Source organism: Psammomys obesus, unplaced genomic scaffold (genome assembly GCF_907164565.1).
Source record: "Psammomys obesus unplaced genomic scaffold, mPsaObe1.curated_primary_1811, whole genome shotgun sequence".
Lineage (NCBI taxonomy): Eukaryota > Metazoa > Chordata > Mammalia > Rodentia > Muridae > Psammomys > Psammomys obesus.
This window is the reverse complement of record NW_026592732.1, coordinates 6934392-6958212: the sequence shown is the minus strand read 5'-3', so window position 1 is coordinate 6958212 and position 23821 is coordinate 6934392. Positions and strand designations below refer to the sequence as shown.

The window sequence follows — 23821 nt, the reverse complement described above, 5'->3', positions numbered from 1 at the left end:
AGGTTTATAAGAGTAGAGGGGACACAGCTCAGTGATAGAATGCTAGCCTTGAATGGGTAGGATGTAAGTGCAATCCTTAGAACCACAAAGAAAACCGAAGGTTTGAAGGTGGTAAGGAGATGCCTCTATTAGTGAAGTGCTCGCCACGTAGAAATGAGAAGCAGAATGTTGTCTAAGAACCCACTAAAGTAGTCAGGCATGTTGTGTGTTCTTGTAATGTAGTGCCTGGGAGACTGGTGGGTTCTTTGTGTTGCGATAGCCAGTCTCTGCCTGGACTATTTGACAAATCCTAGGACAGTAGAAGGCTGTCTTTTACAAAAGAAGATAGTGTTTGAGAAACCATCTGAGCTTGTCTGCTGACTCCTACATGCACATGCATGCATATATACGTGCACATATACAAACCCACAAACACATATGCACACACACCCTGAGACATATGCTATAGGAGAGTAGCTACAGACCAACTGAGCATTTGATTGTCTCCTGAAGCAGCAGCATGAGAACAAAGCTCTTAATATGTACATTGCAAACGTTCTCCAAACAAAAGAGGATTAAGACTATATCCTCATGCTAGATGGACTGAGCGGCCCTGTTTCTGAAGATTTAAGTGCTGTGCTGTGTAGTGGCTTGTTAATGATGGCAACAGTGTAGGTCTTAGCATATATACCAGGAGTGGAGCTCTGATGATGTTTGATTATGGTGTTATGATTTGTGTCAAACAAAGTGTTATTATTTTTAGAATGACAAGACCTTGTGATTCTTTCATGATCTGTAATTATAATTTGTATAAACGGGTCATCAGAGTTACTAGAGAAAGGGAGGATGTTTCCCATTATATTTTCCCAATATATTTCCCATTATATTTCCCATTATAGTCAGAGTTACTAGTCATTTTAGGGCTGCTCAACGAACACCCACATTATTACATAGCGATAAAACACGTTGTAGGAATGTGTGGATTTCTGAATAGCAGCAGAATTAGACCGCAGGGGAGAAAATATTAGGAAACAGCAGATTGGGATAAAGGATCATGGAGAAACATCATCACCACCATGTGTTGCAATTTTAAGACATATTGTGATAACATGTCTATGCGGTTCCACTCACACCTAAAATCATACGACAGAAAACCAAATAAAAGTCTATGTAGCCCACTTTTTAAGAAAATTTTTCCACAAAAAGAAGTATAATTTTAGGAATAACAATGCATGTGTGTTTGGGGAAAGGTGATCTGGTCTGGCCCACGGGACAATTGCAAAGCCACAGACATTGGTTAAGAGTACGAAGCAGGATGATACTTTAACTCCTGGTGTTGCTGCCATTTGCCAGGGAGCCACCAAAGTCAGACTCTTTTTTTTTTTACACTTTATTCATTTTGTATCCCCCCAGAAGCCCCTCCCTCCTCTCCTTCCACCATCCCTCCCCTTTCTGCATGAATGCCCCTCCCCAAGTCCAGTGATAGGGGAGGTTCTCCTCTCCTTCTTTCTGATCTTAGTCTATCAGTTCTCATCAGAAGTGGCTGCATTGTCCTCTTCTGTGGCCTGGTAAGGCTGCTTCCCCCTCAGGGGGAGGTGATCAAAGAGCAGGCCAATCAGATTATGTCAGAGGCAGTCCCTCTTCCCATTACTATGTAACCCACTAGGACACTGAACTGTCATGGGCTACATCTGTGCAGGAGTTCTAGGTTATCTTCATGAATAGTCCTTGGTTGGAGTATGAGTCTCTGGGAAGTTCCCTGTGTTCAAATTGTCTGGTTCTGTTGCTCTCCTTGTGGAGGTCCTGTCCTCTCCAGCTCTTACCATTTCCCACTTCTTACATAAAATTCCATTCACTCTGCCTGACAGTTGGCCATCAGGTTCAGCATCTGCTTTGATAGTCTGCAGGGCAGAGGCTTTCAGAGGCCCTCTGTGGCAGCTTCCTTGTTTGTTTCCTGTTTTCTTCTTCTGGCTTTCAGAGGCCCTCTGTAGCAGGTTCGTAGATGTTTCCTGTTTTCTTCTTCTTCTGATGTCCATACTCTTTGCCTTTCAGGATGGGGATTGAGTGTTTTAGTTAGGGTCCTCTCTCTTGCTTAATTTCTTTAGATGCACAGATTTTAGTGGGTTTGTCCTATGTTGTATGTCTATATGAGTGAGTATATACCCTATGTGTCTTTTTGCTTCTGGGACAACTCACTCAGGATGATCCTTTCCAGGCCTCACCATTTACCTGCAAATTTCATTATTTCCTTATTTTTCACTGCTGAGTAATACTCCATTGTATAGATGTAAAACAATTTCTGCATCCATTCTTCAGTTGAGGGGCATCTGGGTTGTTTTCAGCTTCTGGCTATTACAAATAAAGCTGCTACAAACATGGTTGAGCAAATGTCCTTTTTGTGTACTTGAGCCTCTTTTGGATATATGCCTAGGAGTGGTATGGCTGGATCTTGAGGAAGCGCTATTCCTAGTTGTCTGAGAAAGCGCCAGATTGATTTCCAGAGTGGTTGTACAAGTTTACATTCCCACCAGCAGTGGAGAAGGGTTCCCCTTTCTCCACAACCTCTCCAGCATGTGTTGTCACATGAGTTTTTAATCTTGGCCATTCTGATGGGTATAAGGTGAAATCTCAGGGTTATTTTGATTTGCATTTCCCTAATGGCTAATGAGGTTGAGCATTTCTTTAAGTGCTTCTCTGCCATTCAATGTTCCTCTATTGAGAAAACTCTGTTTAGCTCTGTTCCCCATTTTTTAAGTGGATTACTTGGTTTGCTGCTTTTCAGCTTCTTTAGTTCTTTATATATACTGGATATGAGTCCTCTGTCAGATAAAGGGTTGGTGAAGATTCTTTCCCAATCTGTAGGCAGTCGTTTTGTTTTGATGACGGTGTCCGTTGCTTTCCAGAAGCTTTTCAATTTCATGAGGTCCCATTTATTGATTGTTGCTCTTAGAGCCTGTGCTGTTGGTGTTCTGTTCAGGAAGTTGTCTCCTGTGCCAATGAGTTCTAGGGTATTCCCCACTTTTTTTTCTAGCCGATTTAATGTGTCTGCTTTTATGTTGAGGTCTTTGATCCACTGGACTTCAGTTTTGTGCAGGGTGATAAGTATGGATCTATTTTCATTTTTCTACATGTAGACATCCAGTTGAACCAGCACCAGTTGTTGAAGATGCTATCTTTTTTCCATTGTATGGGTTTGGCCACTTTGTCAAATATCAGGTGTCCATAAGTGTGTAGGTTTATTTCTGGGTCCTCTGTTTGGTTCCATTGATCCACCATTCTGTTTCTATGCCAATACCATGCAGTTTTTATTACTGTTGCTCTATAGTACAACTTAAGATCAGGGATGGAGATACCTCCAGAAGATCTTTTATTGTAGAGGATTGTTTTAGCAATTCTCGGTTTCTTGTTATTCCATATAAAGTTGAGAATTCTTCTTTCCAGGTCTGTAAAGAATTGTGTTGGTAATTTGATGGGAATTGCATTGAATCTGTAGATTGCTTTTGATAAGATGGCCATTTTTACTATGTTAATCCTGCCAAGCCATGAGCATGGGAGATCTTTCCATCTTCTGATATCTTCTTCTAATTCTTTCTTCAGAGACTTGACATTTTTTTCATACAAGTCTTTGACTTCCTTGGTTATGGTTACTCCGAGGTACCTTATGTCATTTGTGGCTATTGTGAAGGGTGTTGTTTCCCTAATTTCTTTCTCAGCCATTTTGTCTTTTGTATACAGGAGTGCTACTGATTTTTTTGAGTTAATTTTGTATCCGGCCACTTTGCTGAAGGTGTTTATCAGCTATAGGAGTTCCCTGGTAGAGTTTTGGGGTCACTCACATATACTATCATATCATCTGCAAATAGTGATAATTTGACTTCTTCCTTTCCAATTTGTATCCCCTTGATCTCCTTCAACTATCTTATTGCTCTAGCAAGGAATTCCAGAACTATGTTGAAGAGATATGGAGAGAGTGGGCAGCCTTGTCTTGTCCCTGATTTCAGTGGGATTGATTTAATTTTCTCTCCGTTCAGTTTGATGTTGGCTATAGACTTGCTGTATATCACCTTTACTATGTTTAGATATGTGCCTTGTATCCCTGATCTCTCCAATACTTTAATCATGAATAGATGTTGGATTTTGTCAAATGCTTTTTCAGCATCTAGGGAGATTATCATGTGGTTTTTTTTCTTTCAGTTTGTTAATATGGTGGATCACATTGATGGATTTCCATGTATTGAACCACCCCTGTATACCTGGGATGAAGCCTACTTGGTCATAGTGGATAATATCTTTGATGTGTTCTTGTATTCGGTTAGCAAGTATTTTGTTGAGTATTTTTGCATCAATGTTCATAAGGGAAATTGTCCTGAAGTTCTCTTTTTTTGTTGGGTCTTTGTGAGGTTTAGGTACCAAGGTAACTGTTGCTTCATAGAATGAGTTTGGTAATGTTCCTTCTGTTTCTATTTTGTGGAATAGTTTGAAGAGAATTGGAGTTAGCTCTTTTTTGAAGGTCTGGTAGAATTCTGCCCCGAAACCATCAGGTCCTGGGTTTTTTTTGGATGGGAGACTTTTGATGACTGCTTCTATTTCCTTGGGGGATATATAAGACTGTTTAATTGATTTACCTGGTCCTGATTTAGCTTTGGTAAGTGGAATTGATCAAGAAAATTGTCCATTTCATTTAGATTTTCAAATTTTTTGCATATAGGCTTTTGAAGTAAGTCCTAATAATTGTTTGGATTTCCTCAGTGTCTGTAGTTATTTCCCCCTTTTCATATCTGATTTTGTTTATTGGGATGGTGTCTCTCTGCCTTTTATTTAGCTTGGCTAAGGGTTTGTCGATCTTGTTGATTTTCTCAAAGAACCAGCTCTTGGTTTCATTGATTCTTTGAATTGTTTTATTTATTTCTAATTGATTGATTTCAGCCCTCAGTTTGATTATTTCTAGCCATCTACTCCTTTTTGGTGTGTCTGATTTTTCTTTTTCTACGGTTTTTAAGTGAGCCATTAAGTTGCTTGAATGAGCTGTCTCGATTTTCTTCTTGAAGGCACTTAGTGCTATGAACTTTCCTCTTAGCACTGCTTTCATTGTGTCCCACAGGTTTAGGTATGTTGTGTCTTCGTTTTCATTGAGCTCTAGGAAGATTTTACTTTCTTTCTTTATTTCTTCCCTGATCCAGCTGTCATTTAGTAACAAGTTGTTCAGTTTCCATTTGTATGTAGGCTTTTTGCTATTTTTGTTGTTGTTGAGGTCCAGCTTTATTCCATGGTGATCAGACAGGATACAAGGGATTATTTCAATCTTCTTGTATCTGTTGAGGTTCGCTTTGTGACCAACTATATGGTCTATTTTGGAGAAGGTTCCATGAGGTGCTGAGAAGAAGGTAAATTCTTTTGTGTTTGGGTGTAAGATTCTGTAAATGTCTGTTAGGTTCATTTGATTCATGACCTCTGTTAGAGATATTGTTTCTTTGTTTAATTTCTGTTTAGTTGACCTGTACTTTGTTGAAAGTGGGGTGTTGAAGTCTCCCACTATTACTGTGTGGGGATCTATGTGTGGTTTAAATTTTATCAATGTTTCTTTCACAAACGTGGGTGCCCTTGTATTAGGGGCATAGATGTTCAGGATTGTGATGTCTTCTTGGTGGAATTTTCCCTTGATGAGTATGAAATGTCCTTCCCCATCTCTTTTGTTTAATTTTGGTTGAAAGCCTATTTTATCAGATATTAGAATGGCTACTCCTGCTTGCTTCTTGAATCCGTTTGCTTGGAAAGCCGTCTTCCATCCCTTTACCCTCAGGTAATGTCTATCTTTGTGCCTTAGGTGTGTTTCTTGTATGCAACAGATTGCTGGGTTTTGTTTACGTATCCATTTTGTTAGTCTGTGTCTTTTTATTGGAGAATTAAGTCCATTGATGTTGAGAGAGATTAATGACTAGTGACTGTTAGATCCTTTGATTTTGATGTTAGCTGTGGTCATAAGGTTGTGTGCTTGGTTGCTTTTTGTTTTACTGTAGTGAGGTTATTTATTTCCTGTGTTTTCTTGACAGAAGCTAATTTTCTTGGGTTGTATTTTCCCTTCCAGTGTCTTCTGTAATGCTGGATTTGTGTGTGAGTATTGTTGAAATTTGTTTTTGTCATGGAATATCTTGTTTTCTCCGTCTATGAGGACTGAGAGTTTTGCTGGGTATAATAGCCTGGGCTGACATCTGTGTTCTCTTAGGGTCTGCATGATATCCGTCCAGGCCCTTCTGGCTTTCATAGTCTCTGTTGAAAAGTCAGGTGTGATTCTAATGGGTTTGCTATTATATGTTACTTGGCCTTTTTCTCTTGCAGCTTTTAGTATTTTTTTCTTTGTTCTGTGTACTTATGGTTTTGATTATTATGTGGCGGGAGTATTTTCTTTTCTGGTATAAATTATTGGGTGTTCTGTAGGCCTCTTGTATTCTTATAGGCCTCTCCTTTAAGTTGGGGAAATTTTCTTCAATGATTTTGTTGAAAATATTTTCTGCACCTTGGTGCAGGGAATCTTCTTTTTCCTCTATTCCTATTATTCTTAGGTTTTGTCTTTTTATGTTGTCTTGAATTTCTTGGATGGTCTGTGTCAGGAATTTTTTAGATTTAACATTTTCTTTGACAGATACATCTATTCCTTCCATTGTTTCTTCCACACCTGAGATTCTTTCTTGCATTTCTTGTAGCCTATTGGTTATGCTAACCTCTGTAGTTCCTGCTTTCTTCCCTAAATTCTTTCTCTCCACAATTTCTTCCATTTGTGTTTTTTTTTAATTTTTCCAATTCTATCTTCAGGTCTTGAGCCATTTTGTTGGTTTCCTTCACCTGTCTGACTGTATTTTCATGTTTTCCCATCAATTCCTTCAGCTATTTGTTTGAACAATCCTCTGTTTCTTTTATTTCATTCAGTGATTTAAGCATTTCCTCTCTAAAGGCCACAAACTGTTTGGCTGCAGCTTCCTCTATTTCTTTTCATATTTTATTTGTTTCCTCTGTTATCTTCTTCATTATTCATAGATGTTATGTCATCTTCTTGAATTTCAATTATGCTGGGGTGTCTATGGCTATTTGCCCCTGGATAACTGGGTTCTGGAGATGCCATGTTGCTCTGGCTTTTGTTGGTTGAACTTTTATGCTGTCCTCTACCCATTGGGCTATCTTTGGTGTTTGAAGTTAGTTTCTGGTTGTTCCTGGACTCCTGTGGTGAAGAGAATCCCTTTGGCAGGAAGATGGTTTTTCCTGAAGGAAGCCTTCTCAGCTTTTTGGGTATAGTCACTGAATGGCCAGTGTTTTTCAGGAGTTGCTACAGCTCACCTCAGGCATAGAGACCTGGGTGGTAACTGTGGTCCTTATTAGTCGAGAGGGCTCTCCTCTCACTGGGAGAAGTCCTGGAGACAGCTGCCCTGCTCTGGGTTTCCTGATGTAAATTTAGTGATCAGCTGCTGTAACCTGTGTGTCCCGTGGTTTGGTCGGTTTTGTTAGAGATAAGTGGTTGCCCTTTGGACCAGTATCTGGGGGTTGATATCAGGGTTCCCTGTCTTGGTCTTTTGTAGGTCTGAGGTTGGAGCTCTGTGCCCCAGAACCCAAGAGGTAATCTGTGGCGGGTGAGTACTGCTCTCCTGGCAACAGCAGGCTATCTGAGGCACAGCAGTTCCCTGGGTTGGGCCAGTCTGTGGGACCTTTTCCGGGGATATACTGGGTTGCCTAAGTCTGTCCACTTTGCTTCGTTCCTTGTTCCTTGTGAGGGTTTCTCCAGACAGTGACTCCAAGACTCTGGTGTCTTGGGGCACAAAGTTCTGTCTGTAAGGAGTAGTTGGTATGAAGCAGGTCTCTGGGCTGGCAGAGTGTGCGCCTGCCTGCTAGTCTGCAGGAGCTGGGTTCCCAATAACTCTGTGCTCCCTGCCTGGGCCCGGATCTGTGATGGCTGGTCTTACTCGCCTGTCTGTGGTCTGAAAGACTTTCCCCAGGCAAAGCCTAGGTGACCCAAGCAGCATGTTTTCTTCCTTCCCTGTGGGGCCCTCTCCGGACAGGGATTCTCAGTCTCTGTTGCACTGGGCATGAAGCTCGTCTGTACCGGTGAGCTAGGTGCGCAGCCGCTCTCTGTGAGGGGGAGCTCAGTTGTGATGGCGGCGGGTACCCATGGTCAGCGAGACCTTCCAGGGAAAGACTGGGTGACCCTGTGAACAAACTCGCAACTTTCCTTCCCTGTGAGGTTTTCTTGCGACTGAGACTCTCAGTCTCTGGCACCCTTGTGCCCACCAATCAGCCTGGGAAAGTGATCAGGACACGCAGGCATGCGGCTCCGGCCCGGAGACCCAATGCCCATGTTACCCGGGATCTCTTCCAGGTTCTGGCTGGGTGGCCCAAGAGTGGACCCGACCGATTCCCAAGCCGTCGGAGCCTCCCTCACCTGGGAAACACAATTGCTGTGGTTTTAGGGCCCAGAGTTCAGTCTCCTGGTCGCTGCATGGAGAGTGTTGTCCCGCTTCTCAGACACAGTGCTATCCTGGCGCTGCCATCTTGGCCCTCCAGACTCTTGATAAATGGAAAAACAATATATTCCAATGGGATTTCAAAGTAGTATATCCTGAAGTTAAACAATTTTTAAATACCAAAATTTGTACTAAAGCCAAGAACAAAAAGGGGTCATATTGTAAAACAAATTAGAAAACTTGATTTATAGAGAAAAACAACAGAGTCTGTCTTCAGGCAGGTTGCTTAATAAGTTAGATGTGTTTGTTTGAGAGAGAGGAATATGTTTAGCAAATTGATGCTTCAAGTCTCTCCTTCTAGGTGGGACTCAAGAGCTCAAGTCATTTATATTGTCAAATCTTTATTTTCTCCCATGCTCTTCTTGTTTCCACTCACCAAAACAAATAACTTTAAAAGGTTAAGAAAGACATGTCTCAGTAAGGAAGCACTCTGTGTGTGTGTGTGTGTGTGTGTGTGTCTGTCACTCTGTCTCTGTCTCTTTCTCTCTGCTTGATCCTCTTTCTATGAATCATGATGATTGAGGAGAAAACATTATGAGGAACACATGCCAGTACTTAAAAGTCACCTGTGACCTCAGGGAAATAAAAAGGGACACCTTGACCTGTTTGAATTTCTCCCTAGTGTCACAAGAAGCAGCTTATCAGTACCAATATGAATACTAGGGTTTCAAGAGGATATAAGCACACAAGCAGATTCTGGCTCTCACTATGTGTGCTTAGTGAACTTCAGTTAGGTGTTCCTCATAAATTGCTCTTGACTGGATTCTGCAATGATACTCCCACAAGTCCCTTCCATCTCAGGGTCTCAGAGAATTTGGAACATTCCTTGTTGTTTCCATAACAACTTCCATTTTTGCTTCCTCAAAGATACCATCTTTGGACTATTGTCTATAACTTACCCTTAGTATTCTATATTCAAAAACTTATTTGCCTTTCTTCTTACAGTATCCTTAGTGGAATTTTGAATTACTTATACGTATGCTTTGGTACTTAACATGGGTCTTGAGCAGTCAGGAACCCAGAGAAAAACAAATTAGAGCTCAGGTGGCTTCAGAAAATTTAGGAGTGGGTTAAGCTGAAGAGCTGTAAATGTCGTAAGGGGAACCAAAATGGGAAAGCAACATGGAGCATGTGTAGATCAGGAGCAGTGAGAACTCACTATTGCCTGCAAGAGAAGAGAGCTCATGACACCAGAACCAGAAAAAGCTGGAGATGGGAGCGTATCAGAGGCTAGGCAGTAGGGAGACAGTCACTCAGACCAGGACAAGAACATGGGTGAAGGAAACCTCAGGGAATTTACATGTTGTTTTCTATTTCTTATCATTTCTCACTTCCTCCAGTGGTTCCCATGAAGCCAAGTAGAAATTTCCTACTAAGCTAGCTTGCAACGTAGAGGATGTAGTCATCAGAGGAAGTTTAGGGGAAATGGCAAGCAGGGTAAACAGACAATAGTCAGGTAGGTGTACACACTGAGGACATAAGTCTCGTGAGAACAAAGCTTATAACTGTATTCTACGTGTGCGCACCACTGTTGCCTCCCCCAGTGTCCACCAGTGGACAGTACTCAGGAAATAACTGCTGATGGAAGTAACTACCTTAGACACAAGAAGTCCACTTTTGTCAACTACTTATTAATAAATAACTCCCTTACACTGTACTATAAAATGCACCTATGTGTGTGTATTCTGTACTTCCATCCATGGCTCTCTGATCATCCATTTTTGTACAAATGTAGAATCATTCTCTCATCTTCCCATCTATTCTTGCCTCCCTTTGTTCATTTCCCCATTGTATTTAGATTTACTGCTTCTCTCTTTCTCTGACTGTAACAATGTTTATCATGAAAACTAGTCTGAAATAATGTGAGTAAATGTTCAACATCACAGTTGTTAAGTACAGGCTCAATGCTACATAGCAGATATTTATAATCATCTTGTACAATGAAACCTTTACTTTTCATCCCAAAGTATATTATGTTGATGTTCTATTCTATGTGAGAAGATTGAATGAAACTTCAAGGAACAATTTATCATCTACAGAGGATAAAAGGATGTGATGTATGGTATGAGGGGGTGAGGAGGAAGGAGAGATGGAGAGAGGGATATGGGGAGGGCACAGAGATTTATCGCAATGATGCACTCTTGAGTTAAGCATTAGAAGACCATAAATATAAACTATTATTATAACTTGTTTTAAGCCTTTCTAGATGATATTGGGCAGTCTAGGATTTCTATCAGAAATCACTATTTTCATCATTCAGCAAACTGAATCAAACACCTTCTAGATGTAGCTCTTGCCTCAAGGGAAGTTTTTAACCCATTAAGGAGTAGGAGCTAAAATTCAGGAACTGAGGTTTGCATAGTTCATTTTATATAGACAAGTAGAATAAGAGCCTGGAAAGGACAAAAGTACTAAATGCGGGTCTAAAAACTTTAGTGCCCACCACAGTGCACAGTCCCGTTTTCATGGCCATGCCATTCTGTTCTCACACCTTCTTGATTCCAGCATGAGGCACAGTATTCCCACATCTTACACACCTTGACCAAGCTAACCTCACCATGGTCAACCTCTATTGCTATGAATATTAATTATTTTGCATTGTTTTCTCTTTGACTTTTAAAACCGGGACTAAGCAATAGCAGATTTTATTCACTTGAATGTTCCCTGCCCCGTGAAAGGATGGCATAAACATCTGCTGGGCTGAACTCGGAACTGTGCGGCTGTTAAAGATCCCTGTATGAAGCCTGTAAGCAGTCGCCCCATGGCTCACAGACAATGCTTTGTTCTTCGTAAGAAGCATCTTCACGTGTTAGTGCTCTGTCCTCCAAGATGTTTAGGTTCTGTGAAGTTAAGCATATGATGTATAATGTTTATCACACAAAATAAATTTAAAGTGCATGTTCATAATTTTCTGTTCTCTTAAATGGAGTTAGAAGAAAACAAATGTATATAGATTATGAAACCACCATCTTTAATGGCACCAAAGTTTACTGACTTAATTTGAAGTTAGAAAAGTTAGGTTCCTACCAACTGCGAGTTTACTTCTAAAGAAAACTCTAGTTAAATCTAAATTTGACAAAAACATTTAGATGTTTTCTCTCCAGACTGCTGTGCAGGATAGAGCAGTATATACTAGCTCAATGTCCTAGAAATTGCTTTAAAAATGGAACTACACACTATCAGACACAGAACTTATAAAGTGGCTGTGACAGATTCTATTTTGTGACGGTCAATTCCACAAAAGGTATTTCTCAGAAAAATGGCAAGTGTTTCAGTGTGGTCCACAGGGAAATGGGAGGATGTAATAGCTTGGGAAATACAGCAAGAAGTAAAAAAAGAAAGCAGAGCAGGATTAATTACTCCGGAAAGAAAAAGCTGTGTTAGGCATATGGAAAGCTATTATCAAGAGATTGCTCACAAGCTGTTCTCCAGTCTCAACAAGGTAGAGAGGGAGTGAAACTCAAGCACCAGAGCATTAAACTAAAAGAATTAGATTGGACGTAATATAGAATCTCTTGACAAAATGAGTTGTTATGAAGAAAATGGGCTACAGGGAAAGGTAGTGGAAGACCATTCCCTATGCTGCTCTAAGAATATAATAATATCCATTTGTCTCCTAATGATTTAGTTGTAATGTTCAGGTCAGATTTGAAATGAAAGCTTTAAACAGTCTTGTTTGCTGGCAGCTTACCTTCTCACCATTTGGACAAGACATTAAAGCAGTGGTTCTCTCTCAACCTTTCTAATGCTGCAAAACTTTAATACAGCTCCTCATGTTGTGGTGATCCCAACCATAAAACTATTTTTGTTACTACTTCATAACTATAATTTTAATACTCTCTTTTTAAATTAATTTATTTTTTTATTAATTACAGTTTATTCACTTTGTATCCCAGCTGTAGCCCCCTCCCAACCCCATTCTCCCAATGCCACCCTTCCTCCTTCTTCTCCTATAACCCTTCCCTGGTCCACTGATAGCAAAGGTCCTCCTCCCCTTCTATCTGACCCTAGCCTATCAGGTCTCATCAGGTCTGGCAGCATTGGCTTCCTCTGTGTCCTGGTAAGGCTTTTCTTCCCTCGGGGGGAGGGAGTGATAAAGTGCCCATCCCTGAGTTTATGTCAGAGACAGTCCCTGTTCCTATTACTAGGGAACCCTCTTGGACACTGAGCTGCCATGGGCTACATCTGTGCAGGGGTTCTGGTTATCTCCATGCATGGTCCTTGGTTGTCATAGCAGCCTCAGAAAAGATTCCTGTGCCCAGATTTTTTTGGTTCTGTTGCTCTTGTTGTGGAGCTCCTGTCTCCTCTAGGTGTTTCTAGCTCCAAAAACGTCTAGTCTCTGAAGAAAGAAATAGAAAAAGATATCAGAACATGGAAAGATCTCCCATGCTCATGGCTTGGCAGGATTAACAGTAAAAATTGTTATCTGACATAAAGCAATCTACAGATTGCATTCCTATCAAACTACCAACACGATTTTTTACAGACCTTAAAAAAAAATGCTCAGCTTCATATGGAATAACAAGAAACCCAGAATCGCTAAAAACAATCCTCTACAATAAAAGATCTTCTGGAAGTATCTCCATACCGATCTCAAGCTGTACTATAGAGCAACAATGCTAAAAACTGCATGGTACTGGCATAGAAACCAGGTGGATCAATGGAATTGGATAGAAGATCCAGAAATAAGCCCACACACTTATGAACACCTGATTTTTTGAAAAATGTCAAACCATTCAATGGAAAAAAAGATAGTATTATCAGCAAATGGTGCTGTTCTAACTGGATGTCTACATGTAGAAAAATGTAAATAGATCCATACTTATCACCCTGCACAAAACTAAAGTCCAGGTAGATCAAAGACCTCAATTTAAAACCAGACACACTAAACCTGTTTAGAAGAAAAAGTGGAGAAAAGCCTTGAACTCATTGGCATAGGAGACAACTTCCTGAACAGAACACCAACAACACAAGCTCTAACATCAACAATAAATGGGACCTCATGAAACTGAAAAGCTTCTGTAAAGCAAAAGACACTGTCATCAGAACAAAAGACTGCCTACAAATTGGGAAAGGATCTTCACCAACCTTATATCTGACATAGGACTAATATCCAGAATATATAAAGAACTTAAGAAAAATCAAAAAATCAAGTAATCCAATTAAAAATTGGAGTACACAGCTAAATAGAGAATTCTCAATAGAGGAATATCAAATGGCAGAGAAACACTTAAAGAAATACTAAACATCCTTAGTCATCAGGGAGATGCAAATAAAAACAACCCTGACAATTTGTAATTGTGGTACCTCAAGTTCCAGCTATACCACTCCTGGGCATATTTTCAAAAGATGTTCAAGTATACAACAAGAACATTTGCACAACTGTGTTCTTAGCAGGTTTATTTGTAATAACCAGAAGCTGGAAACAACCCAGATGTCCATCTGTATCCAGCTGAGGAACGGATACAGAAATTGTGGTACATTTACACAATAGAACACTACTCAACAATTAAAAACAAGGAAATCATGAAATTTGCAGGCAAATGGTGGGAACTAGGAAAGATCATCCTGAGTGAGGTATCCAAGAAGCAGAAAAACACACATGATATATACTCACGTATAAGTGGATATTAGACATATAATATAGGATAAACATATTGAAATTTGTATACCTAAGGAAGCTAATCAAGAAGGAGGACCCTGGGTAAGATGCTCAATCTTCAGAAAGGCAAACGGGGACATCAGAAGATGGAGAAAACAGGGAACATGACAGGAGCCTACCACAGTGGGCTTCTGAAAGACTCTACCCAGCAGGGTATCAAAGTGATGCTGTGACTTGTAGCCAAACTTTGGGCAGAGTGCAGGGAATCTTAATATTCTTATGAATCATAATGTAAAGATCTGATATGCAGGATATATGTTATGAGATCTATGTGAAAGGGCTATTCAACTACCATTGGGGCCACAAACTACAATTTAAGAACCATGGCTTTAAAGGCTCAGCCTTCAGCCCAGAGTTAGGGACAAAGAGTTACCTCTGGCATGACCCATGTCTGCTCTTAGACACTGAGCACAAATATCTGGACTGCCTCTGGGCCCCAAGAAATACGTTCTTTCAGAGGCTTTTCCAAGGGTGTCAGAGATTTAAAAGTTATTGATATTTTCAGTTGTGATTGTTGAAGTCTACTCAAGTTATTAGCTGAATGCAGAGTGACAATTTGAATTTTAGAATATGAGGAGTTAATAAGTGTATCAAAAACATTAAAATTTGTATCTCAGGTAGGCATAGCAGATCTCAGGACTCTAGTGAGATCACTAGTTCAAGGCAAATCTTGGTTTAGCAAGACTCTTTCATATGTAATAAAGTAAAGGAAGGTATGTTAACTGTCCTGTTAAAATCTAAGTATTTGAAGAATGGCTCAGGTGAAACTTGGGAATATTTGTCCTACATGGTTGGAAAACTCAAATGGTGTTTCTTTCCTGATGTGGACAGGGAATCTTGCTGAGGTGAGATTCACAGCAACCTCAAGCCTACCAGCAGCCTGCAGGGGCCCGTGAAGAATAATCATAGTCAGTGCCTCTCTTGTGTGCACAGAATTAGTTAGCAGATTCTCAATCCTCACTTTGTAGAAGGTGGGTGCTAAGAGGAGATGATGGAAACAGTGGCAGCATTTCCATTTCACAGTCTGAAAACCTATCAGCCCTACTCTTCCTGTACCTCAGTCTCACACGCATGTTCACACCTGAAGCCCTGTAACACCGTTCCCTCAGTCCAAAATATCCTACCATCACCATTTCCACTCTGACTTCAAAGCTAAAATCAGATTTCACTTTTTCATTAAATCTCCCGTGCTTTGCTATGGAGCCAATATCACACCTTCAGAGCTTATATTTGACCACATTTATGTCACCATCTTTTCAGCGCCACTGGGACAGCTGTCTGTGTCTGTCTTCTTTAGAGTGCTGGACTGCTCTTGTATGTAATGGGTGCTGAATGTGCTGACTGCACTGAACTGAAGGGTGAGAAATGGGGCTGATCTTTTATAGCAGTTCTGTATAATCACTTCTGCTTTGATCAAACAAATATCTTCAGACGCAGGTCACATGTCCTGGCCATGAAAAACTTCACACACAATTTACATTAGCTGCAGTTTACTGGCATCTTTTATTTCTCCATGTGACCTTTCGTAGCCCACAGAAAGATAGCTAGATATGTCAAATAGCCACCACAAGGGAGGAAAATGTGGTCAGTGGTGCTTAGCTGACCCCATGCAAAAGGGCAAACTTGAGGTTGCTCTGTAATAAAAATGCCATATGCCTCAAAGAAGAACAGTGTATCTCCCAGGGCAAACCTGCAAGCTAACAGGTTCAGCTAGTAGTTGTATAGGCAAAGTTTTTTTTTTTTTTTTTTTTTTTTTTTTTTTTTTTTTTTTTTTTTTTTGCTTTATATATTCCTTATCTTGCTCATGCAGCCATTAACACACAATCAGATCAGTGGTGCTCAAGCGGCCTTGAGGCAGTTAGGGTGATAATTACTGAGAATGACATCTCTACACTCCTCTGAAACCTGGGGAAGGAAAACGCATTCAATTTCCTGCCACTTTTAGTCCTGCTTATCTCTCCAAGAGGGCTTACAGTCATACTTTTTTACAGCCCATCGCACCATTACATGTCCATTAGGAACCCTTGACCAGGAGCACTGTCTGTCTGACCTTCCTTCCTTCCATTTTTTCTCCCTTCCTTCCTTCCTTCCTTCCTTCCTTCCTTCCTTCGTCCTTTCTTTCTTTCTTTTCCTTTTTCTTTCGTCCTTCATTTCTTTTTGTATGTTTGTCACAAATAAAATGGTTCTATTTATTAATTAATAAAGTTACGTTTTGCTGTAATTTATGTTTTATTTTCCTTAGTCTTCATCCAAATTGTCTCAAAGGACTACACTTGATTCCTTTGTACTGTGAAAATGACAAGTGCCCCTGAGGCGTCCCAATCACTAACAACTGTTGGAGTTAAAAATGAATTTGACTGATGTGATATTTGCCTATCAGACTCAAATAAAATTACCTAATCTTTAGGTTGACCATAAACCTGGAGAGAGGAGTCAGTGCTTGGGTATAGGAATCAATAAATTCTTGGATCTCACTAGGAAGCTGTACATATGCGTCAAGAAACTTAATCTGTGAAGTGTGGCTTGCTTCAGCATTGCAGTGACCAGGGATGCATTTTCATTTCACATGGTACCTAAGGGTAATGATGACTTACCGAACATCAGCAAATGCAGTGTCTGTGGCCTGACATCTCTCTGTAGATGGGAGACAGAGATGATACAGAATGTCTAGACCAAGACTCTCAAGTTCAGATTATGTGTTAAGCTTCTTCTTTTGGTGTCCATGGTGTATCTGGCATTCTGGCAATACCTGCCTTGAAAGGAAATGCTTTTGCTTCATTTTTATTTAGATGTTTTATGCATTTATGGAGAAACTTCCCCAAGGCTGTCTCAGAAGCAGCTGCTCCAACAGAAAAACTGAGTAGATGTGAAAACTGAGCAGGGAGAAATCCATGGAGGCAAACCCAGCTCTCTCAGTTCCACACCTGGTGCTTCTAGATTTATTGTAATATTATGTGGCCAGTGAGAGTAACTCTCATTTTGTCCTAGTGAAGGACTTTCTGGACACAATTAAATATCTCAGTGATAGGCAATTAGGAATATTAGGATAGACATGGCATCATGGGTGGGAGTCATACGATCATCCCGAAGTGACTGAGATTTTTACTTAGATACCTTGTACTGTGGCTTTTGTGGTCAACCTTCCTGCAGTTTCCATCAAATTACTTCTTCTTTAGTTGTGGATTATGAAGTAAAAAATATTTAAGTACTAACATTCTTAATGAGTTATAAAATATTATACTCATAAGAAGCTTATCTTTATCTTATATTATTCTACATCACAAAATCACTCCTAGATACAGAACCCTGGTATCTAAATTAACCATTACTGGATCAATAAAAGATGTAACCATAAAATTTAGCAATACAGCATCAGAGTTCTTTTAACTGAAGTCCTGCCTAGACCTAGACACTTTTCATGCCCACTTAGTTTCAGTACAGCACAGAAATGTTTCCTGGGACCAGTTTCTTTATTGCCTGTTCCTACACTTTTAAAGTTTCTGTGAGTTTTATGTGGTTGCCACCACAAATAACTGCTACATTCTACTAGCTATCTAATTTTGTTCTAATGACAGGTTAAACACTTGTGTTTCTACTGTGAAAGTTCGATTTATCTAGTACTAAACCTTCAAAGATGTCTTTATTTAAGACACCATTCTTGGTGATAGGTTTTGACAACATTTAATTTTTAAATCTGTCATAGTACACAGACTCTCAAAGGTGTTTTGAGTCTCCCTGAATCATCGTGCCATGAACTCAGCTTGCTTGTCAGTGTGTCTGCTAGTGCCACATTGGTATTAGTCACACTATGACAGCCACAGCAGGAAGCCACTAAAGATTGTCAATTTGAAATTTTAAAATATTGTATATTACATTCTTAGAATGGCTTGACATGATGTTGAAAATTTAGACATGCAGTATTAGTGAATGGCACACATTCATGTGCAAACCAGTTAGAAAACTCAAGCCACAAAACTAGGTCTCCCAGTTTCCAAACCAGTGTTCCTGCCTCAGTTTCCCCACTTTAAAATCTTCCAGTATTATATTTCCAGTTGTACATGGGCACTGACTCCAAATCCTTTTGAGAGTCCTACTAGAAAGTAAAATGTTTTCTTCAGTGATTATTTCTTCTAATAGTTATAATTAGATCACTAGAGTGATTTCAATTCTCACTTTACGATTGTAAAATTGAGAATATGAAGATATAGCAATAAAAATCAACTTATCTTTCCTATCCTTAGCAACCCTTCTCCTTGACTCTAATAACTGACTGTACCATGACAACCCAGCATCACTGATCTTTGCTAAACCTTCAGGCTGATCTCTTCCTGTTCATTGCCTGAGTCAAAAACACAGTTCAGGAACAGTGTCGAATTAGGCTAGCTTTTTCACCTCTTTTGCAAATGAAGATGCAGATGTACTTTTTTTCCCCAAATGGCAAATATTAGATTCACTGACAAAGCTTACATTTGAATTATTCTGATTCTGACATTCACTTGATTTCTGAAGAAATTTTTGCAATTTTATTTATTTATTTATTTATTTATTTATCTATTTATTTATTTATTTATTTATTTTTACAATTTATTCGTAATCTATCCTGACTGAAGCCCTATCTCTCAACTCCTCCCAGTCCCACCCTCCCTTCTTCTTTCTCCTATCCTCTTCCTATAGTCCATTGAAAGGGGGAATTCTTCTCTGCCATCTGCCTATAGTTTGAAGTCTCATCAGGACTTCCTGGATTGTCTTCCTCTGTGGCCTAGTAAGGCCACATGGTCAGGGGTAAGTGATCAAAGAATGGGCAATTGTTCTCCCCTATCAGTGGACTAGGGGAGGGGCATAGGGGGAGAAAAAGGAGGTTGGGTGGGACTGGGAGGAGACAATGGAGGGGGTTAGAGTTGGGATACAAATGAATAAATTGTAATAAATAATAATAAACAAGAAATAAAGAAAGAAAGAAATTAAATCCCAACAAACAAAACAATTCAATAAAAAATGGGGTACACAGTTAAACAGGACTCTCAACAGAAGATCAAATGGCAGAGAAACACTTAAAGGAATGCTCAACATTCTTAGTTATCAGGGAAATGCAAATCAAAACGACTCCGAAATTCTATCTTACACCTATCAGAATGGCTAAGATCAAAAACTCAAGTGACAACAATGCTGTAGAAGATGTGGAGAAAATGAAACCCTCCTCCATTGCTGGTGGGAGTGCAAACTTGTACAACCACTTTGGAAATCAATCTGAGGCTGTCTCAAAAAAAAAAAGAAATTGTGAATAGATCCACCTCAAGACTCAGCTATAAAACCCCTGGTCGTATACCCAAAAGGGTTGGTGACCTAAGGACCTGTCAGTGGATCCCACAGGATATAACTGTAGCAATTCCGACTCTGTGAGAAACATTTTCTATGTTTTTATTATGGATATCATACCCCCAAAGATCTACATGATAAACGCTTTGTTCTCAAGCTGGCAATATGGGGAGGTTACACTTTGATCTCAAGCTGGCAGATGGGGAGGTTCTGTGGACCAAGCTTTGTTAAAATCTTACTTTAAAGGAAGCTTTATGTCCGTATAACTTTGTATACTGACTAACAGGCTCTTTCACTTATTGTCGTGCATTTTAAATATGTTGTTCGTGAATTATGTATGTTAAAGAAAACCAGACAATTGACTCCATGACAGAGGCAGACTCTGCTCTCCTTAGTCCAGGATCCACATGGAGACTGATCTACATCTGAGTAGGGGTCAAGGTCCTCTTCATATATAGTTCTTGGTTGGTGAATCAGTCTCTGCAAAACCTCCATGAGCTCAGATTTTTTTTAGCATTGTTAGTCTACTGATGGAGCTCCTCTCCCCTCCGTGTCCTTCTATCCTAAGACTCCCTGTGCTCTGCACAGTTTGGCTGTGAGTCTCATAATCTGCTTTGATCCTGTTGGGTTGAGCCTTTCAGAGGATCCTCTACAGTATGCTCCTATCCTGTTCCCTCTCTTCCACCAATTCCAGTGTTTATCCTGTTTGCCATTCTGAATGAGATTTAAGCATCCTCCCTAGAGTCCTCCTTAGGGTTTCGCTTCTTTAGGTCTGTAAATTTTAGTATGGCTATTGTATACTATATGGCTAATATCTACTTATAAATGAATGTATACCATGTGTGTCTCTCTGCCTCTAGGTTACTTCACTCAGGATGATCTTTTCTAGTTCCATCCATTTTTCAGCAAATTTCTTGATTGTCTTCTTTTTCATAGCTGAGTTGTATTCCATTCTATAAATGTGCCATAATATCTGTATCTTTCTCTGTTGAGGGAATCTAGGTTGTTTCCAGATTCTGGCTACTACAAATAAAGCTGCTATGAACATAGCAGAGCAAATGCCTTTTGAATGGTGGAGCATCTTTTGGGTATATGCCCAGGAGTGGTATAGCTAGATCTTGAGGTAGATCTATTTCCAATATTCTGAGATTGATTTTTAAAGTGGTTTTACAAGTTTGCATTCCCACCTGCAATGGAGGAGGGTTCCCCTTTCTCCACATCCTCTTGAGCATGTGTTCTCATTAGAGTTTTTGATCAGCCATTCTGATGGGTGTAAGATGGAATCTCAGAGTCATTTTTATTTGCATTTCCCTGATGACTAAAGATTTTGAGCATTTCTTTAAGTCTTTCTCCACCATTCAATATTCCTTTGTTGAGAATTCTCTATTTAGCCTTGTACCTCATTTTTAATTGGATTATTTCGCTCATTGTTGTCTATTTCCTTGAGTTATTTATATTTTCTGGATATTAGACTTCTATCAGATGTTTGGTTGGTGAAGATCTTTCCCAATTGGCAGGCTGTCATTTTGTTCTGTTGACAGTGTCCTTTGCTTTACAGAAGCTTTTCAGTTTCATGAGGTCCCATTTATTGATTGATGTTCTTAGAGCCTGTGCTTTTGGTGTTCCGTTGGGGGTTGTCTCCTGTGCTAACGAGTCTGAAGTTCTTCTATACTTATTCTTCCAACAGATTTAGTGTGTCTTGTTTTATGTTGAGGTCATTGATCCACTTAGACTTTACTTTTGTGCAAGGTGATAGCTATGGGTCTATTTGGGTTTTTCTACTTGTGGACAGCCAGTTAGACCAGCATTTATTGAAGATGCTATTTTTTTCTGTTGTGTAGTTTTGGCATCTTTGTCAAAAATCAGGTGTCCCTAGGTGTGGGAGTTTATTTCTGGGTCTTCTATTCAATTCCATTGATCCTCCAGTCTGATTCTATGCCAGTACCATGCCATTTTTATTACTGTTGCTATATAATACAACTTGAGATCAGGGATGGAGACACCCCTAAAAGTTTTTTTTATTGTACAAGATTGTTTTGCTATTCTGGGTTTTTTGTTTCTCCATATGAAGTTGAGAATTTTTCTTTCAAGGTCTGTAAAGAGTTGTGTTGGTATTTTAATGGGAATTACACTGAATCTATAGATTGCTTTTAGTAGGATAGCCATTTTCACTATGTTAATCCTACTGATCTATGAACATGGGAGATCTTTCCATGTTCGGATATCTTCTTCTATTTCTTTCCTCAGAGACTTGAAGTTTTTTGTTGTTGTTGTTGTTTTGTTTTTGTTTTTTGTTTTGTTTTCTTTAATACAAGTCTTTCACTTGCTTGGTTAGAGTTACACCAAGATACTTTATGTTTTTGTGGCTAATGTGAACAGTGTTGTTTCTCTAATTTCTTTCTCAGCCCATTTGTCTTTTGTATAGAGGAGGGCTACTGAAATTTTGAGTTAATTTTGTATCCAGCCACTTTTCTGAAGCTGTTTATCAGCTGCAGGAGTTTCCTGGTAGAATTTTTGGGGTCAGAAATGTGTATTATCATATCATCTGCAAATAGTGATACTTTGACTTATTCTTTTCTGATTTGAATCCTCTTGATCTCCTTTAAATTGTCTTGTTGCTCTGGCTAGGACTTCAAATACTATGTTGAAGAGATATGGAGAGAGTGGGCAGCCTTGTTTTATCCCTTATTTCAATGGAATTGATTTAAGTTTCTCTCTGTTTAGTTTGAGGTTGGCTATTGGCTTGCTGCATATTGCCTTTAATATGTTTAGGTATGTGCCTTGTATCTTTGATCCCTCCAAGACTTTAAACATGAATGGGTGTTGGATTTTATCAAATGCTCTTTCAGCGTCTAAGGAGATAATCTTGTGGGTTTTTTTCTTTCACATTTTTTTTATTTGGTAGATTACATTGATCGATTTTCATATATTGAACCACTTCTGCATATCTGGGATGAAGCCTACTTGGTCATAGTAGATGATATCTTTGATGTGTTCTTAGATTTGGTTTGTGAATATTTTAACTGAGTATTTTTGCATCAAGGTTCATAAGGGAAAACTTTTTCTTTGTTGATTCATTGTGAGGTTTAGTGATCAACGTGATTGTGGCCTCATAGAATGAGTTTAATAATGTTCCTTCTGTTTCTATTTTGTGGAATAGTTTGAAGAGTATTGGTGTCAGGTTTTTTTGAAGGTCTAGTAGAATTCTGTGCTGAAACCATGTGGCTCTAGGCTTTTTGGATGGGAAACTTTTGATGACTGCTTCTATTTCCTTAGGAAAAATAGGAGTGTTTACTATTTACATGATCTTGATTCAGCTTTTGTAAGTTGAATCGATTAAGAAAAGTGTCCATTTCATTGAGACTTTCAAATTTTGTGGCATATAGTCTTTTGTATTAAGACCTACTGATTGTTTGAATTTTCTCAGTATCTGTCTTTATGCGCCCCTTTTCATTTCTGATTTTGTTGATTTGGATATTGTCTCTCTGTCTTTTAGTTAGTTTGGCTAAGGGTTTGTCTATCTTGTTGATTTTCTCAAAGAACCAGCTCTTAGTTTTGTTGATTCTTTGAAATGTTCTCTTTGTCTCTCGTTTATTGATTTCAGCCCTGAGTTTGATTATTTCTATCTATTTACTCTTAGATGTGTCAGCTTCTTTTTTCTCCATCTATGATGATTGAGAGTTTTGCTGGGTATAGAAGCCTGGGCTGACATCTGTGTCCTCTTAGGGTCTGCATGATATCTGTCCAGGCCCTTTTGGCTTTCATAGTCTCTGTTGAGAAATTAGGTATGATTCTGATGGGCTTGTCATTATATTTAACCTTGTCTTTTTCCCTTGCAGCTTTTAGTATTTTTTTTTGTTCAGTATACTTATTGTTTTGATTATTATGTGGCAGGAGTCTAATTTATTGGGTGTTCTGTAGGCCTCTTGTATTCTTATAGGCCATGCCTTTAAGTTGGAGAAATTTTCTTCATGATTTTTTTTTATTAATTACAGTTTATTCACTTTGTATCCTCCATAAGCCCCTCCCTCCTCCCCTCCCAGTCCTACCCTCCCTCCTCCTTCTTCGAGTATGCCCCTTCCCAAGTTCACTGATAGGGGAGGTCCTCCTCTCCTTCCTTCTGATCTCTGGGCCTTGGAGGAGGCAATCTTCTTTTTCCTCTATTCCTATTACTTTTAGGTTTCTTCTTTTCATGTTGTCCTTGATTTCTTGGATGGCTTGTGTCTGGAATTTTTTTAGATTTAACATTTTCTTTAATGGATGCATTGATTTATTCCACTGTATCTTCAACACCTGAGATTATTCCTTCTCTTGTAATCTGTTGGATATGCTTACCTCTGTAGTTCCTGTTTTCTTC

The 23821-nt window shown here is 39.4% G+C and overlaps 1 protein-coding gene across 1 annotated transcript in view; it reads left to right on the top strand.

Moving 5' to 3' along the window:
- The window catches only part of Cntn5 (contactin 5), a 1192645-nt gene that overhangs the window by 841156 nt on the left and 327668 nt on the right, over positions 1-23821 (top strand). The window lies entirely within an intron of this gene.